The 5,640-nt window shown below is 45.4% G+C and overlaps 1 non-coding gene across 1 annotated transcript; it reads left to right on the forward strand.

The window, feature by feature from the left end:
* The first annotated feature begins 2,553 nt into the window (after nucleotides 1-2,553).
* Nucleotides 2,554-2,636, forward strand: TRNAL-CAG (transfer RNA leucine (anticodon CAG)). The gene has a single exon. It is a non-coding gene; the product is annotated as a tRNA-Leu (tRNA).
* Nucleotides 2,637-5,640: the final 3,004 nt, after the last annotated feature.

The raw sequence follows: 5,640 nt of genomic DNA on the forward strand, positions 1-5,640 counted from the left end.
GCAGTAGTCATAGGTGTGCAGTACCTCTCCATTCATTGACTATAGCAGTAGTCATAGGTGTGCAGTACCTCTCCATTCATTAACTGTAGCAGTAGTCAGAGGTGTGCAGTACCTCTCCATTCATTAACTACAGCAGTAGTCATAGGTGTGCAGTACCTCTCCATTCATTGACTATAGCAGTAGTCAGAGGTGTACAGTACCTCTCCATTCATTAACTATAGCAGTAGTCATAGGTGTGCAGTACCTCTCCATTCATTGACTATAGCAGTAGTCATAGGTGTGCAGTACCTCTCCATTCATTAACTATAGCAGTAGTCAGAGGTGTGCAGTACCTCTCCATTCATTAACTATAGCAGTAGTCAGAGGTGTGCAGTACCTCTCCATTCATTGACTATAGTAGTAGTCAGAGGTGTGCAGTACCTCTCCATTCATTGACTATAGCAGTAGTCAGAGGTGTGCAGTACCTCTCCATTCATTGACTATAGTAGTAGTCAGAGGTGTGCAGTACCTCTCCATTCATTGACTATAGCAGTAGTCAGAGGTGTGCAGTACCTCTCCATTCATTGACTATAGCAGAGGTCAGAGGTGTGCAGTACCTCTCCATTCATTGACTATAGCAGTAGTCAGAGGTGTGCAGTACCTCTCCATTCATTGACTATAGTAGTAGTCAGAGGTGTGCAGTACCTCTCCATTCATTGACTATAGCAGTAGTCAGAGGTGTGCAGTACCTCTCCATTCATTGACTATAGCAGAGGTCAGAGGTGTGCAGTACCTCTCCATTCATTAACTATAGCAGTAGTCAGAGGTGTGCAGTACCTCTTCATTCATTGACTATAGCAGTAGTCATAGGTGTGCAGTACCTCTCCATTCATTGACTATAGCAGAGGTCAGAGGTGTGCAGTACCTCTCCATTCATTGACTATAGCAGAGGTCAGAGGTGTGCAGTACCTCTCCATTCATTGACTATAGCAGAGGTCAGAGGTGTGCAGTACCTCTCCATTCATTGACTATAGTAGTAGTCAGAGGTGTGCAGTACCTCTCCATTCATTAACTATAGCAGTAGTCATAGGTGTGCAGTACCTCTCCATTCATTAACTATAGCAGTAGTCATAGGTGTGCAGTACCTCTCCATTCATTGACTATAGCAGAGGTCAGAGGTGTGCAGTACCTCTCCATTCATTGACTATAGCAGAGGTCAGAGGTGTGCAGTACCTCTCCATTCATTGACTATAGTAGTAGTCAGAGGTGTGCAGTACCTCTCCATTCATTGACTATAGCAGAGGTCAGAGGTGTGCAGTACCTCTCCATTCATTGACTATAGTAGTAGTCAGAGGTGTGCAGTACCTCTCCATTCATTAACTATAGCAGTAGTCAGAGGTGTGCAGTACCTCTCCATTCATTGACTATAGTAGTAGTCAGAGGTGTGCAGTACCTCTCCATTCATTGACTATAGCAGAGGTCAGAGGTGTGCAGTACCTCTCCATTCATTGACTATAGCAGTAGTCAGAGGTGTGCAGTACCTCTCCATTCATTGACTATAGCAGAGGTCAGAGGTGTGCAGTACCTCTCCATTCATTGACTATAGTAGTAGTCAGAGGTGTGCAGTACCTCTCCATTCATTGACTATAGCAGTAGTCAGAGGTGTGCAGTACCTCTCCATTCATTGACTATAGCAGAGGTCAGAGGTGTGCAGTACCTCTCCATTCATTGACTATAGCAGAGGTCAGAGGTGTGCAGTACCTCTCCATTCATTGACTATAGTAGTAGTCAGAGGTGTGCAGTACCTCTCCATTCATTGACTATAGCAGAGGTCAGAGGTGTGCAGTACCTCTCCATTCATTGACTATAGCAGAGGTCAGAGGTGTGCAGTACCTCTCCATTCATTGACTATAGTAGTAGTCAGAGGTGTGCAGTACCTCTCCATTCATGTAGTTGGCAGTGAAGAAGATGCACAGAGCATATTTATAGCTGTGTGGGGAGAGGAGACCCTCTGGTCTAAACTGAATATGGGGGTACTAGTAATTTTTATCAGCATTCTGTGGCTTGCACTTTTCCTAGGTGCTCTGTGTGACTGGGGCACTATTCCTGTGGAGACCAGTAATGGGAGCACTCTCACCCTGACACTGGTCATGGGGGCACTTCAGGCTGACATTGTGAGTGCGGACATCCTGAAGGCTTCTGGTTACAGCCAGTCCTGGAGATAGTATTGTCATTGCTTATGGCACTGTTTATGACAGCTCCTGCAGTCGTGCAGCATTGATAGGGCGCAGCAGTATGCGGTGCAGTGTCTGCGATGACACATTGTAGCTGCACTGCTAACAGTGTCACCTAGGCAACAGAACACCGCCAACGTTCTAGTGTGTGACGCGTCTAGCGTGTTATACCCAGCTCCGCCTATAGAGGCGCCAGCAGTGCGGCCATGCCGCAGCATGAAGCCTATTGGAAACAACCATATACAGAACGAGATCAGCAATCATATCAATTATGTGTATAGCGGACATGTGCGTGTGTGAGATAAGCTCTACAGTCTGGAGTGGCCCCGTGTGTATCAGAGTCAGGATGGCCGAGCGGTCTAAGGCGCTGCGTTCAGGTCGCAGTCTCCCCTGGAGGCGTGGGTTCGAATCCCACTTCTGACAATAAGTTTTTTTTCTAGAGGAATATAAAGATTTTGCTTGACTATGGACATAGATGATGCTTGATATGAAAGTCAATGCCGTATTAGAGCAAATGCATTTATTGAAAACTAGATGGTGGCCCGATTCTAACGCATCGGGTATTCTAGAATATGTATGTATGTCGCGCTTGGCAGAGCCACATAGTATATAACACAGACAGCTGCATAGTATATAGCACAGCCACGTAGTATATAGCTGCTACAGAGTATATAGCACAGCCATGTAGTATATAGCACAGCCACGTAGTATATAGCACAGCCACGTAGTATATAGCACAGCGACGTAGTATATAGCAGCCACGTAGTATATAGCAGCTACATAGTATATAGCACAGCCACGTAGTATATAGCACAGCCACGTAGTATATAGCACAGCAACGTAGTATATAGCAGCCACATAGTATATAGCACAGCCCACGTAACAGACAGCCATGTAGTATATAGCACAACCACATAGTATTTAGCACAGCCACGTAGTATATAGCAGCCACATAGTATATAGCACAGCCCACGTAACAGACAGCCACGTAGTATATATCACAGCCACGTAGTATATAGCAGCCACGTAGTATATAGCAGCCACGTAGTATATAACACAGCCCATGTAATATATAGCACAGCCCATGTAATATATAGCACAGCCCACATAATATATAGCACAGCCCACGCAGTATATAACACAGGCCACATAGTATATAACACTACCCACGTAGTATATAGCAGGCAGGCAGTATATAACACAGCCCACGTAATATATAGCACAGCCCACGTAGTATATAACACAGCCCACGTAGTATATAACACAGCCACGCAGTATATAACACAGCCCCCGCAGTATATAACACAGCCCCCGCAGTATATAACACAGCCCACATAGTATATTACACAGCCCACGTAGTATATAAAACAGGCCACGCAGTAGATAGCACAGCCCACGCAGTATATAACACAGCCCACGTAGTATATAACACAGCCCACGTAGTATATAGCAGGCAGGCAGTATATAGCACAGCCCACGTAATATATAGCACAGTCCACGTAGTATATAACACAGCCCACGTAGTATATAACACAGCCACGCAGTATATAACACAGCCCCCGCAGTATATAACACAGCCCCCGCAGTATATAACACAGCCCACATAGTATATTACACAGCCCACGTAGTATATAACACAGGTCACGCAGTAGATAGCACAGCCCACGCAGTATATAACACAGCCCACGTAGTATATAACACAGCCCACGTAGTATATAGCAGGCAGGCAGTATATAGCACAGCCCACGTAATATATAGCACAGTCCACGTAGTATATAACACAGCCCACGTAGTATATAACACAGCCCATGTAGTATATAACACAGCCACGCAGTATATGACACAGGCCATGCAGTATATAACACAGCCCACGCAGTATATAACAGCCCACGTAGTATATAACACAAGCCATGCAGTATATAACACTGCCCATGTAGTATATAGCAGGCAGGCAGTATATAACACAGCCCACGTAATATATAGCACAGCCCACGTAGTATATAACAGCCCACGTAGTATATAACACAGCCACGCAGTATATAACACAGGCCGTGCAGTATATAACACAGCCCACGCAGTATATAACACAGCCCACGTAGTATATAACACAGCCCACACAGTATATAACACAGCCCACGTAGTATATAACACAGGCCACACAGTATATAACACAGCCCACGCAGTATATAACAGCCCACGTAGTATATAACACAGGCCACGCAGTATATAACACAGCCCACGTAGTATATAACACAGCCCACGCAGTATATAACACAGCCCACGTAGTATATAACACAGGCCACGCAGTATATAACACAGCCCACGTAGTATATAACACAGCCCACTCAGTATATAACACAGCCCACATAGTATATAACACAGGCCACACAGTATATAAGGCAGCCCACGTAGTATACAACACAGCCCAGTCAGTATATAACACAGCCCACGTAGTATATAACACAGGCCACACAGTATATAACACAGCCCACGTAGTATATAACAGCCCACTCAGTATATAACACAGCCCACATAGTATATAACACAGGCTACGCAGTATATAACACAGGCCAAGCAGTATATAACACTGCCCACGTACTATATACACAGCCACGTAGTATATAGCACAGCCCACTCAGTATATAACACAGGCCACACAGTATATAACACAGCCCACGTAGTATATAACAGCCCACTCAGTATATAACACAGCCCACATAGTATATAACACAGGCCACGCAGTATATAACACAGGCCACGCAGTATATAACACAGCCCACATAGTATATAACACAGCCCACTCAGTATATAACACAGGCCAAGCAGTATATAACACAGCCCACGTAGTATATAACTCAGGCCACGCAGTATATTGCACAGTCCATGCAGTATATAACGCAGCCCACGTAGTATATAACACAGCCCACTTACTATATAGCAGTGTTTATATACTCACCCTCCGGCGTCCACCGAAGCTGTCCCAATGCGCGCGATGCTGACGCCAGCTTCCATTCCCGCTAAGTCACCTGGGTAATTTCGCAATGCATCACTGGGAATGGATCGCACGCATCGGTGGACGGCGGATGGTGAGAATAGCACAATTTTTTTTTAAATTATTTTTAACATTATATCTTTTTTGATGCTGCATATGCAGCATCAATAGTAAAAAGTTGGTCCGGGATGGGGCGACACACTGGCACTGACTGGAGGGGAGTAGGGAGGGGCCAATTTGCGGCCGGACTAAGCCTGTTGCTGATTGGTCGCAACCTGCCGGCCAACCAATCAGCGACCCGGGATTTCCGTTACGGAAGTTACAGACAAACAGACGGAAGTGCCCCTTAGACGATTATGTATATAGATATTACTATGAGGGTTATCTTTACTGGTGTGTGTACACTCTGCGGTAGTCAGGCATTTCGTGCAGTTT

Source organism: Ranitomeya imitator, chromosome 5, assembly GCF_032444005.1.
Source record: "Ranitomeya imitator isolate aRanImi1 chromosome 5, aRanImi1.pri, whole genome shotgun sequence".
Taxonomy (NCBI): Eukaryota; Metazoa; Chordata; class Amphibia; order Anura; family Dendrobatidae; genus Ranitomeya; species Ranitomeya imitator.